The sequence below is a fragment of the Micromys minutus genome (genome assembly GCF_963924665.1).
Source record: "Micromys minutus genome assembly, chromosome: 4".
NCBI classification, from domain to species: domain Eukaryota; kingdom Metazoa; phylum Chordata; class Mammalia; order Rodentia; family Muridae; genus Micromys; species Micromys minutus.
In genome coordinates, this window is record NC_137973.1 from 11,564,838 (window position 1) to 11,579,290 (window position 14,453).

General features: G+C 35.1%; 1 pseudogene across 1 annotated transcript; it reads left to right on the plus strand.

The window, feature by feature from the left end:
• Positions 1-231: 231 nt before the first annotated feature.
• LOC308419604 (dnaJ homolog subfamily A member 1-like) lies at positions 232-1,931 on the plus strand (annotated as a pseudogene). Its single transcript has 2 exons — positions 232-834; positions 1,311-1,931. The product of its transcript is annotated as a dnaJ homolog subfamily A member 1-like (transcript).
• Positions 1,932-14,453: the final 12,522 nt, after the last annotated feature.

Consider the following 14,453-nt stretch of genomic DNA (forward strand, 5'->3'; position numbering starts at 1 on the left):
TATTTCCTCAATATTTATTTATTTAGCATATATAATTTTCCATTTATTTATTTATTTATTTATTATTCACCTTAGCTCAATATTTACACAAATGAGGTTTAGAATATATTGTATAGCAGAACTTTCCAGAAGGCTTGGTGGGTGGTGGAGAAGCACCATCTGGCACAGTTGCACTGTGCTGTGCTTTTCTTTGCACTTTCCAGTGCCGGCCCGCTCACTGGCTGTACAAAAATGGTGAACGAAACCACTTAATATGATGTTCTGGGAGGTCAAACCCAATGCCACCCAGGAAGAAATAAAAAAGACATACAGAAAATTGGCCTTGAAGTACCACCCTGATAAGAATCCAAATGAAGGACAAAAGTTTAATCAGATTTCTCAAGCTTATGAAGTTCTTGCTGACTTTAAAAAAAAAAAAAGGTAATTATATGATAAAGGAGGCGAGCTGGCGATTATAGAGGACAGAGAAGGTGGTGGTTTTGGCTCGTCCATGGATATCTTTGACATGTTCTTTGGAGGAGGAGGAAGAATGCAAAGAGAAAGGAGAGGTAAAAATGTTGTGCATCAGCTCAGTGACCTCAGAAGACTTATATAATGGTGCAACAAGAAAACTGGCTCTGCAAAAGAATGTAATTTGTGACGATGTGAAGGCCAAAGTGGTAAGAAAGAAGCAGTAGAGTGCTGTCCCAACTGCCAGGGGACAGGCATGCAGATAAGTATTCATCAGATTGAACCAGGAGGGGTTCAACAGATCCAATCCGTGTGCCTGAAGTGCCAGGCTCATGGTGAATTTATCAGTCCTAAAGACAGATGGAAAAGCTACAATGGAAGGAAGTGTATTAGTCAGGGTTCTCTAGAGTCACAGAACTTATGAATAGTCTCTATATAGCAAGGTATTTATTGGTGACTTACAGTCTGTAGTCTAATCCCTTAACAATGGCCGGAAGCAGCTATGAAGTACAAGGCTCTAGCAGATGCTCAGTCCCACAGCACAAGCAGGCAGAGCCCCACATGAAAAGCAGGCAAAGTTCTAGAAGGCAGGTAGGCCAAGAGAGAGAGCCTTTTTTGTTTCAGTGTCCTTATATAGGTCTCCAACTGAAGGTGTGTCCCAAATTAAAGGTGTGTGCCACCACACCTGGATGTGGAACTTCCTTGTCCCAGATGACCTTAAGCTCAGTGATCTCCTTGCTATAGTTTCCTAAGATTCTTAGCCTGGATACCTCAATATTAAGATCAAATATTAATCCCAATTCTGGATTGTAGTTCATTCCAGATATGGTCAAGTTGACAACCAAAAATAGCCACTACAGAAAGATAGTTAGAGAGAAGAAAAATTTAGGGGTTCATATTGATAAAGGCATGAAAGATGGTCAGAGGATAACACCCCATGGTGAAGGAGACCAAGAAGCAGGACTGGAGCCAGGAGGTATTATCATTGTGTTAGATCAGAAGGACCATGCTGTTTTTACAAGGCAAGAAGACCTTTTCATGTGTATGGACATACAGCTGGTTGAGGCATTGTGTGGCTTCCAGAAGACAATATTTACTCTCAACAATTGAACCACAATCATCCCCTCTCATCCAGGTCAGAGTGTCAAGCACCGGGATATAAAATGTCTGCTAAATGAAGGTATGCCAACATATTGTCAGACATATGAAAAGGAACGGCTAATCTTTGAATTTAAGGTAAATTTTCCTGAAAATGGCTTTCTCTCTCCTGATAAACTCTCTTTGCTGGAAGAACTCCTTCCTGAAAGGAAGGAAGTGGAAGAGACTGATGAAATGGATCAGGTAGAACTGTAGACTTTGATTCAAAACAGGAAAGATGCCGTCATTATAATGGAGAAGCATATGAATATCACCCCAGAGGTGGCATTCAGTGTCGGACTTCTGAATGGGCCCCTTACTCTCTGACATTCTATGTGCAGTAGTGAATGGGGGAAGGACTCTAATTACAAGTTAAATGAAGAATAAACACAAATATAAAAACTCTGACTTTGCCCAGTATGTATGATGACTTTAATGATCAAGATGAACATGAATACTTGAAAAATTTTAAGAATTTCCCTAGCATCTGTTAGGCCATAATGTGTGTGACTGATACTAGCTGTGTACATCAGACTGAAATGCTAGGTATGTGTTGTATGACCCTTTATTGTTAAGCTATGTTAATTAAATTATGTATTTAATTGGTAATCAAAAGAAAACAGTTAGTTTCATATTGGTCTGTCTAGTTGTATGAAGTGAACTAATTGTGATTGATGCCTTGGCATTTTCTCAACCATTACTAGAAGGTGGCATACAACATTTCGCCTGTGTTAGCTGATAAAAATGATAATTCCGAAAGAAGTTTAACATAAGGTACTGCTTAAGGGCTTGCTTTTCCGGATTGCATTTTCCTCTTCTGTGCCATTTTATATATACATATATAAATATACAGATAGACAAAGGGATAGATAGAAAGATAAAAGATAGATGGTTAGATAGATAGTTAGTTAGATAGATAGATAGATAGATAGATAGATAGATAGATAGATAGATAGATAGATGGATAGATAAAGAAAATGTGATCACATTTTTTTCCCTTCTCAAACCATGATAAGCCCTTGCTTGGGTGTACTGACTTACAAAACCCAAGCAACTTACAAATTAAAGTGATGAGACCTTTATGTGGAGAGCTGATTGATTTGCATGTATAATGCAGGAAGCCTGTTCCTTAGGTCTGTTACAGGATTTCTATTCAACTTGGGCTCCAACATAACTGCTCGTTAATGTTTGTAGCAAAGTTGTATGTTTTTAAGTCACATGCTTACATGCTTAAATCTGGATATCAGAATTTATGCTGTTATTGAAATGTATGACTGTCTGATATACTAATCACAAAGTGTTAAAAAAGAATATATTTTGCACAATAATATCGCATGTTCTATTTAGTATACATACATAGTTTAGAGAATGTTTAAATTATCTCAGAGAATATGTTATTCCAAAAATTTGAATATTTTGATGTTAAAAATCAATAATCAGTCCTGAATGAAACTGACAGATGTCTTCAAATTAATGTGTCAGACACTGAGTTGTTCATTCTGAATAAAATTATTTTACCAAATGTTGTTTTAAAGTGTAAATGAATTATCAAATAAATTAAGTTGATATTAGTAATAATCCATATGTCAAAAAGTCATAACTGTGAACAGTATATCATTATTCAGAATTTCAACTTTCTGTGCTTCTGAATATGTCCTTGCCCATCAGCTTTGTTCTTTCTCTGGGTCTGTTATATTTAGTGATATAAAAGAGGGAAAACAGATTTGTCATCACATTTTAGGCATGTTTTAAATTAAAACTCTGGCTTAGCTATGCCATTAAGCATTAAAAACTCCTTTTCACTGTATACTACATTAAGGACACCAGCCTGAAATCTTGTTTTTATCTTTACTGTAAATATCTGTGTGTTTATTTTTTAAAAGAAATCAAACAACTTTATTTTATAAAAACAGAGATAAATGTATAGATTTTAAAAGCATTTTGCATAAAATTATTATATGAATATAATTTTTTTGTCAGTACATTATCTTTTAAAGGTTTTCATAGTGCTGAAGGTTCCATTTGAAAGTCAATCTGCCATGTTCATCTTTGTTTATAATGTGGACTTCACAAGTATATTTTCAGTTGAAAAAAGACTATTCCAATTCACTTTCTGCATACGTGACCTGAACAGATAAGCTATGAAGGACCTATTCCATTTCCATGGTTTATCAATAGTCTACTATAGACCTTTAGTTTCTGCAAGCTGTTAACACACATGTAATGTATTTGACATTCCCATAAACATTTTTTGTAACAGAAAAATGTGACAGTCATGGTTGCATTTGGCTATGCCTGCATCATAGATTATCAGACCTCTTATCACTAACACATTGTAAGAATTAAAAATATCTGTTTGCTGCTCATTCATTATGCAAAACTCAAAGAATAAAATGAGAGCAGGGAATTATGTATTCTAGATTATTGAGCTCATGGTACTTCATCCTTTACTGCCAGCACATTCATTGTTAAACTCCCATGACTATACCTCCCAAAGAAATAATTTTTATAAAGAGAAAAAAGACCCTGTTAAGAGTTTCATCATAAAAAATGATTTTTAAGGCTACAGCACAAGGCTGCCTAAAAGTGAGACACATTTTTTAAAGACATGACAATTTCCAGAGATCAAAAGCAACATAAATCATGTTCCTTAGGCTTGCGAGACTAAAATTAGTTTGACTTTTGGATCTTTAGGTAGCCTTTGGTGTAGCCTAATTTTATCTATACTTGGGCTTCTGCATGTTCATCATATATACCAATTGTAAACCTAAATTGAGAGATCATTAAAATTTCCTCATATTCAAACTTTACATTTTTCTTAATTTATTTTTTTGTGAATCTATATTTCATTGGATTTGTTTAACATATTAATACTTTTTGCATTTTAGTATAAGTGGTTGACATAGTTTCTCTGTTCCCTCAGCCTTGTAAGTAGTTTAAAAATCAGATGTACAGATTTCCCTCAGCATTCTTTCCAATTGTTAGGACTTTACATTAAAAAAAATTAATTTTCTTCACTTGAATTCTCAAAATTTCAGAACATGGAAATAGAAGGACAGATAAGAAAGTACTGTTCTTGTGAATTTAATGTTATTGGTTTTTTACATGATCTACAATTTTCAAAGTACCAAGAATAAAATGTTTATCAATAAGATAAAACTGGGATAATCTATTTTCCTCATTCAAATGCCCATCTTTAAAATCAAAGCTCCCTGGGTTCTTTTAAGGTTGACTAATCAGTAGGATTACATTTGAGGAAAAAGTCACAATAATTCTCTTCTGATGAGCTGGACAATTATACTAATGGAAGTCTATTCATGCATGGGACTGTATGAATGTTAGCACTACAGAGCTTTTTCTATTGGGTGGTATGGTGCAAACCAGACAGCCTAAAGGCATGTGCTACAGCTTGCCTTCATAAAAATGACTGAATTAACATTGAGATGATGGAGTCAGATGACATTTAGATAACAACGTTCCCAGTAATTGGGATGGGTATTTTCTAAAGTCTGGACTTTAAGATGAAATTATATTTGAAAGATACAATGTCAGTTTTAACAGCATAGTAGAAGTATGCTAAGTCTTCAAGGAAGAAACATGTTATTGACTTGATTTGCCAAGTTCATATTCCGTAAAGCAGGAAGTAGAAAGCTAGCTACTAAAGGCAGAACAGAAAAGCACTAAAGCTGAACTTTAATTAGTCACATATTCTGGTATAAAAGCTGTCTTAGTTTGACCATAGAATGAAAAATCTTGCCTTCATTTCTTTTATCATTATTTTTTTATATTTTATCATGTGACCTTTATGTCCAGATGACAATCCTCCTCCCTCTTTTTTTTCTAGTCCTGCACTTACAGATCCCTTACCCCAACACCCATGTCAGAGAAGTGGAAGCCTGTTTGTGTACTGCCCTTCCCTGGGCCATCCAGCTGCATCAGGACTAAATGCATCCTCTCTCACTGAGTCCCAGACAGTCATTCTAGTTAGGGAAAAGAGATGGCAGGCAACAAAGTCAGAGCCAGCTTTGACTCCAACTATTAAGGCTCCACCATAAAGACCAAACTGCACATTTACTCCAAATATGCAAGGTTTTTGGGTCCAGACTCTGTTTGTTCTTTAGTTTCTGTGTGAGTTTCTGTGAGCACCCATGGGTACAGGACAGTCATGTTAGTCTGTAGATATTGTGGTGTCCTTGAGCACTCTTGATCCCTCAGTTCCACCCCTGACTCTTCTACAAGATTCTGCCTTCTGACTAAAGTTTGGCTGAGGGTCTCTGCATCAGTTTCCATCAGCTGTGAATGGAATGTCCTAGGCGAGAGTTATGCTAGGCTCTTGTCTGCAGTCATTAATAAGATATCTTTAACCATGTCAGGGGTTGGCTTTCTTCCATATTATGGGTCTCAAGTAGGTCTAGTCACTGTATCAGGGATTGGCTTTCTTGTACGGAATGGGTCTCAATTTAGTCCAGTCATTGGTTGGCTGTTCCTTCGAGCTCTGTTGTACTTTTAACTTTGTAAATCTTATATGCAGAAAAACAATGGGTTCAAGGTTTTGTGGGTGGGTTGATGACTACCTTCCTCCACTGAAAACCTTCTTTGTCAATAGGAATTGGCCATATCTGTCTCCATATACCCTGCTAGTAAAAGTCTCTGGTATAGTCTTCCTTTAGAGTCCCCAGAGACTCCGCAGTCCTGGGACTCCAGCTAGTCTCAGATGCACCCCCCATTCGACTTCTGTTTTTACTCCCACGTGGTTCCTGCTTTCACTTTTGCTCTACCTGGTTTCCATCCCTGTTCCTCTCCCCACCCCCACTCCCACCCAGCTCCCTCATGCCATGCACCTCGTATGGCCATTTTGCACATCTGAGTGAGATTCCTGCATTGTCCCTTGGTCCTCACTTTTAATTAGTTTCTTTTGTCTATGATTTGTAGCACGGTTATCTTATACTTTGTGGCTTATTTCTACTTTTAAGTAAGTACATATTGTTCGTGTCTTTCTGGGCCTGTGATACCTTATTCAAGATGATATTTTCTCATTCCATCCATTTGACTGCAATTTTCATGATGTCTTTAAAAAATAGCTGAATAGTGTTCCATTGTATAGATGTACATATGCAGCTTTTATGATGACTTTTTTAAAAAAATATTTGAATAGTAGTCCACTGTATAAATATATAATGTGTTCTTTATATCTTGTTTAGCTAAATGCTATCTAGATTGTTTTCAGTTTTTGGCTATTTTGAATAAAGGTGTTATGAACATAGTCAAACAAGTGTTCTTGTGTTATATTGGGACATCTTTTGAGTATATGACCAGGTATGGCTGCATATTAAGGTAGAGCTATTCCCTATTTTCTGAGAAACTGCCAAATGTATTATTTTCAAAGCCAATGTACAAACTTGCACTCCCGCCAGCAATGGAGTAGTGTTTCTCTTGCTCCTCATCCTCAATAGCACATGCTATCACTTGATGGCATTTTTTTTTTTGTCATTCTGTCCTGTATGAGATGGAATCTCAGAGTATTTGTCTTCATGGTTTTGTATAAATAATATTGAAGTAAAGTTAAAACATCAAGGAAATATCTAATTATCTAGAAGTGGTAGCAAACAGCTTTAATCCCAGCACCGATGAAGCAGGAACAAGGAAATTCTATGTGAGTCTATGTAGTGTGTCCATGTTTCTATTAAAAAAAGGAAGGGAGAAGGAAAAAGGAAGGAAGGAAAAAAAAAGGAGGAGAGAAAATATATTCATAAAATAAGCACATCTAAGGGGAAGGCAAAGTGTTTAAAATTAAAAGATTCTTCTTCTGTTTTGGTTTGAAAGTCAAGCAACAATAGGGAATTTAACTCTTGGAGATTAATATTCATTTCAAGGCATAAAGTTTGTATACAATTATCAGAAATAAATGGAGGGGGATTTCACCCAAACAGAAGCGTTGACAACATCTTTGAACTGGAAAAATAAATCTGATCTAGAGCAAAACTTGAAACCTGGGTAGCATGGCTGCAGCCTAGGATACAAACTACATGTGAAGGCTAGGGAAATCTTTGGCTTAGACTTCTGCTGTTCTTTGTGATCTCTTAATGTTTAGCGGGCTTCTATTCATGTGTAATAGACAATTTTATCTTTTGTTGAAGATATTCCACAGTAGCTGGCATTATTTCTTGTATAAATCAGAGAAAGCAGAGAGATCACATTGCACCTACACACAGGAATCACTGACAGTAAATATGGAGTAGGGCCAGGTTAAAATATCCCAGAACCTTCTGGTGGCTTCCTTCCTTTTTCAAGAGTTCATATCAAAAACCATCCATAATCTTCTTCAACAGTTCTACCAATAGTGGACCTAGGATTCAGATACATTATGGGGCAAATGTTCCAACAGAGTAAATAAAGACATTGTTAAATAAGATTTTTTTTTAGGATTTATGACAGAAAGTATACAATGATTTAAGCAATACCTGTTGGAATTGGTTATTTTCTGGGCCATAGTAAGCTAAAATAATAGACTTGTCTCATGCTTTCGGCATGTGCTCCAGGCTCACGCAGAAAAAAGTGATCATGTCCTATTAGCTACAGACTTTGACTATCTCCAAGTCACTGGCGTTTCAGGTGTCTTGCTGTTAATTAAACAATGTTATCTGCACTCTAAGATTTGCATGACTAACTGCTATTACAGCTCCCAAGATGTCTTTGCAGTGTCTTGGGATATCTCATCCTTAGTACTTTGTATATAAAGCAGCCTTCTTTCTTGAAGAAACAGAAATTTCTTGTTAGGTACTAACTTTACTGACAACTTTATCTAATGTAATAAATTGCATTACAGGTAAGACTCTCCAATCAGAGATGGTTCTTGCATACACTTACCAAGGTCTTCAGGGGGTTTGGACACCAATTTACTAGCATTAATCTTGTTTCCTAAAGCTACAGTATTTTCTCTTAGTCAGTTTCTTCATCTTATACATTGCTGCAAGGCCCCTTGTATATTTATAACTGTTGTTAATATTTTTAGTTTAGCACATATTTTCCTTTATCCCCATCATCTATTTTCACCATTGGTCCCCTTTGCTCAGTAATGTAGTAACCAAATTGTTGCTTCATGAGCACTTTTAAAAATCGTCATATTTGGGTTGAGTATGTAGCTCAGTTGATAAATAATGTCTTTAGCATGTAAAAGCCTAGTTTTCAATCTCCAAGACCATACAAACTAGGCATGGAGGCATATTAACCTCAGCACTCAAATCCAGAATCCAGAATGGCACCTCCAAGACAGGGGTCAGAATAGGCAACCAAACAAACAAAAATGTCACAAGCCTCCAAGCTTCTATTTCTCAGACATGCCTAATTACATTATTTAAAATCTATGGTATTCTGTACATTTGAAGGAATGCTATTACCATTCTTAATAAGTTGTAATAATGTTTTATTAGATATTAATTATATTGTTGCTAATTATACATGTGGATTTTAATATTCAATTAATATTGAAAACTCATAGGAAGAACAATGTCAGCTGGACTGACCACTTACTGCTCCCAGGACCTAGACCACCAAACCAAGGAGTGTACAGGGAGAAATCTATGGCTCTAGAAACATATGTAGCAGAGAATGGCCTTGACTGTTATCAAAGAGAGGGGAGGCCCTTGGTCTGTGGATGTTTGAGGCCTCATTGTAGGGGAATGCTGGAGAAATGGGGCTGGAGAGAGTGGGTAAGGGGATGAACACCTTTATAGAGGCAAAGTGGAGGAGAAAGAGTATGTTTGTGGGATTGGGGAGGTTTTAAAGGGATAGCCTAGAAGCGGGATATCATTTGAGATGTAAACAAATGGAATGATTAACAAAAAAATTTGTTTAATCTCTCTTCTCAATGGTGACCAGATAATATGATCCTAATAGGATTTTCAGAATGCCCTTTCCCTTGTAAAGTAGCAATTTTTTGGCTGTTTTTACGTTTACTTTTTTTCTGTGTAAATGTGTGTGTATGTGTGTGTTTATGTTTGCACATGTCTGTGTGCTACATGTATGCAGATCCCAAGATGGCCAGAAGAGGTCCTTAGATTTGGAGCCTGGATTTACAGATAGAAGATGCAGCCAGTGTTAAGCAATCAGCTGTCTCTCCAACCCTAATGAATCATTTTAACTTGTTATTTTTGCATTAGTATTACTAAAATTTGGTCCTTGTAGACAAATAATAATATTTTGCTTTGAGATTAATGACAAAATACAAGGTAGTCAGTGTTAATCAGAGGATGGGGCATAGTTTGCGGGGACATATGTAAAGGAATATGCAAGGATGATAGGAAATTATCAAGTGTAATTGAAAGAATGTGATGACATCGCCCTGTAATTTGTTTTCTATCATTTTGTCATTGGGTCTTTTATCATTGTGTCTGGAAAGTCGAAAGAAGGGGACTTGGAAAGATAACTTAGGATTCAATAGCCTTATTATAAATTTTCATCATTTTCAGGATGGTTTGTGGTATTTATTTGCCTTGTTAATGGGATGTTTATGCTCTGTACTTAAAGAAAATATAATTAGGCACTAGTGTTTTTTTAATATAAAACTTTTCTGGGTAAAAATATTGTAAATGCTATTTTACTTTCTGTACAATTTACTAACTTGAAAGCATCCTGAAGTCACTATAATTTTATCTGTTAAATTCCAAAATTGGTGGATAGCTATAGTCTTTATTAACTTTAAAGAAAGTGGCATTCAATATTCTATTTCTGCCTAATCAATTGATTATGAAAGTAACATAAACTGCCAGGAGGCAGAATGAATTGCAAACTTGTATCAAAGTAACTGTAAGGGATATTCTTTTGTCAGAAAAAAAAATGGAACTATGAATACAAAAATAAAAATCGTGCATTTTCTCTTGAGATCTTTGAACTGTGCAAGAGAAGTGTTTGTTATTTATTAAATAATAGAAATCCATTGTCATTTGAAGTCTGAACTGGGAGAAATTTAAAGTTTCACTCATAGTAGAGTAGATGAATATAAAATTTCAAGTAGAATACTTGATATTACATTTTACATTTATCACTACTGACATTTTACACAATTTTGTATAGTGTTCCAAAACAGTGTATGCATTTGTTCAGTTTAAAACACAGTAAATAAAACATACATGGTTTACAGAGAAGTGCAAATATGTGTATTTATTCAGACATATTCTCTACAACATGATGACTATATTTCATGATTCAACTTGTGAACTCCATCTGCTTTACATTAAAATGCTTTAAGATGTTTGGCAAAACTGTGTTTGCTCATTGTATTCTTATGCTAACAAAGTTCACAACAATATTTTGAAATTGAATTGGCAAATGACAAACATTCACAGATATGTGATAAAAATTATGTTCTATGTAATAATATATTATAAGTTACACAACATTGTTTTCGAGACACATTCTTGTTTTGGAAGCAAAATTTAATTGTATTCCCAATGCACATTAAGTTAATTTTTTTTTGAATAGGCCAAAATGCAGAAAACATTTGCTGAATTTTAACCTATAATAAGGCATTAAATGAACCTAAATTACGCAAAATTAAACATATTGTGTTATCTGTACTATTTGAATTGTCTTACCTTGAAAGTTAAACTAGAAACACAAAGGGAAGGATGTGATTTAGAAGCACAACTGAATGAGAACAACAAAGAAGACTGCAGGTATGTGCCGCAGTGGGAAGTATGGGGTTGCGGGGAGTAATCGCAAACACTGTGGACCTAAAACCATGGATGGATATAGGAAGACAGAATAGCCTGAGAAAAGTGTAGGCAGTGACCAAAAAAAAATAACTAAATGCCAAACTGGTTAAAATATACTGATGAGGTCTGAAATTTTCAGTGCCCTGCAACTGCCTAGAGCTGTCCTAGGTTAAGGTGTGAGAGTTATTCCTTTCTTTATTCCTCGACACCATGACACAGGGCTGTGTGGGTCACTATGTACTGCATTCTCTTCCCTTTTGTCTGAAACAAACCTCACAAACAAGTTCCCTTTTATCGTCATAGCAAATTACTGCAACTGAATGCTTTAACGCAACACTATTTTATAATTCTCGGTCCTGGATGGTTACTAATCACTCTGGTTAAAGTCAACATATACTTGTTCTGATTTATCTTTTCCTTAACAAAATGTTCTGGGGAAAGTATCTGTTTAAGATTTCATTTTTATATTTTCTCTATTTAGCTTAGAATCAACTTTCCTTCTATAAGGAACATGTAGCTGCGTGCTAATCACCTGTATAAAATGGCATATTTCAATATTAAGACAACTATAATTTCAAATCCTTTACCACATGTGTTGCATAGTTTTATGTCAACAAGCTAGAATTTTCTGCAAGATGGAGCTTCTCCTAACAAGATACTTCCATATGATTCAGCTGTATGAGATTTTGTAATTAGTTATTGATATGGAAGAGCCCAGCCCTTTGTGCATTGGGTCATTCTTGGGCTGGTGATACAGGGTTCTATAAGAGAACAGGCTGAGAGAGTCATGGAAAACCAGCCTCTGAGCAGCAGTACTTTCTGGATTTTGCATCAGCTGTGTCTGAAGTCTCTCTGTTTGAAATCCTTACATCTTCTTATTATAAACCATTATTTATAACAATGGGTAAAATAAAACATTTCTTCCCCAAGTTGCTTTGCATGTGTTTTTTCATCACCACAATAAGTCTAACCATGATGCCATGTAACATAAAATATCTGCCAACACATTGAGAGTTAGGGGTCACACAGGTTTGGTAAGTTGTTATTTCTATATACCACCATAAATTACACAATAAATTATCAAAGAAACAATTGCTGATGGTTCTACAGATATCAACGTATCATTGGGTTAAGAAAACGAGGATTTGTTAGTTGGTAAACACAAAATATCTCACAGCTTGAGAAGTTCTATTTGAAAAAAGAAATGGTAAGATTTAAAAGTGTAAATATAAACTTTTCTATTGTTTTCTCTTTTACAATTTTCACTGACTCTGTGATGTGCAAATGGCAAAGTGATGTGCAAATGAATTAGGGCAGGAACTCTGGACATCTGTTACATGGTGGAGTCATTCAATCCCACCTTCCCACAGTATCTAATGAGGTAATGAGTGGAAAATCCAAAAATACTGAAATTCACCTCAAATAAGGAAATGTCTTATGTCCATATAGATATATAAAGTACCAGATTGATAAAGATATTAACAGGAATACACATATTACATACACAAGTACATTCCTTTTTATTAATTTTAAGAATTTATTTTTAGTTATTATAATTAGTACACTAAGAAATAAAAAAGCAAATAAGATTAAATATATACATAGTTAATTTCTAGGGATTAGGACCATTTTTATTCTTCCATACTTACATGTGAATATAAATAAGTGTTCCTGAAACTCAAGTTAAGATTTAAGACTCAGGAAGAAAGAAAATTGTGTTAGTGTCACTATTTAAAAGGCTTTGTTGTTCTTTTTGGGTTAGTGTTAGTTTCACCTTAACACATTGAATAGCATAACTCAGAGCTTGCTCTGTTCTCATCCCTGATGTATTATATCAAAAAGTGAGAAAGGAATGCAGAATTTTGGTTAGTAAAGCCTTCTTAGGGAACAAATTATTTGCTCCTGTAAACCAAAGGAACAAATCTAAAAATAAAAATGAAATAGTAACTGATAACACATTCTATCATGAGGCTTTTCTTTGAAAATAATACATATATGCATATGTGTGTGTGTGTGTGTGTGTGTGTGTAAAGTAAATTATAAAATGAAATTAAGAATGAAATATAAATATTGAGGGGACTAAAGAGTAGTATAGGGAATAATGATCTCTGTGACAAGTCCTGTATGTCATTTCATTTACTGAATGCTACATTCTAACCTGCTCGAATTCAAAGTGTTTGTCACAAAGGTAAAAGTTGGTAGATCAAGCTTCAGGTGGATCAATAGTCTTGTTGTCATTGTCACCCATTTCTGGAAAGTTTATAGAAGAGGAATTTGCTCATTGTAAGTTATTTTTTGAAGGATATGTTCTACAAGAACTATCTCAGTAATCACATTCGACTGGAAACTGTGCAGATGGGATAAGATAGTGAATCAGTTACTTCTTTGAAAATAAGGTAACAGATCATATGATGATAGCATTTTACACACAATGGCTGAGCTCAGAGACTAGTATCTGTATATGTGAAATTACACAGCTAATTTCAACATTGATTTGGCACATTTCTGTATGATTGATTGATTGATTGATTGATTGATTGATTTATATATGATAGATTGTATTTTAAGTTTTGCTGGAGAGATAGATGACTCACTGACTAAGAGCACTGAGTGTTGTTCCAGAAGTTGAGTTCAATTTTTAGGCACCACACTGTACCTTCAACCATCTGTAATGGGATCTGATGCCCTCTTCAGGGGTGTGTGAAGAGAGCAAAGGCGTACATAAAATAAATACATAAAATAAATACATAAAATACATGAATAAATCTTCAGGGGGAAAAAAAATTCCGAGAGGCCTTTTGTAATCTAAACTTGCAGGAATTAATTACTCTCTGAATCTCCATCAATATAAATGAAATTAGACAAAGAAAAACTTAACAATGAAAACAAGCAGCAGGTGCATCATTGTACTCTAGGTTTAAGTCATGTCCTCAGTGGAAAGCAATCATCCCTTATAACCCACAGCTGTACCAGAAAACTCTGATTCAACTGGTTCTTCAGGAAGACTAGAGTTCTATATGTTTAAAGATATTGTCATAAAAACCTCATTAAAAACCAAGAGCCTATAGTTCTCCAAACACAACAGTGCCAAAATAGTTGTATCTGTTGCAATAAATTATTAAAGCAATAATTAATTCTTTTCTGAATAAACAT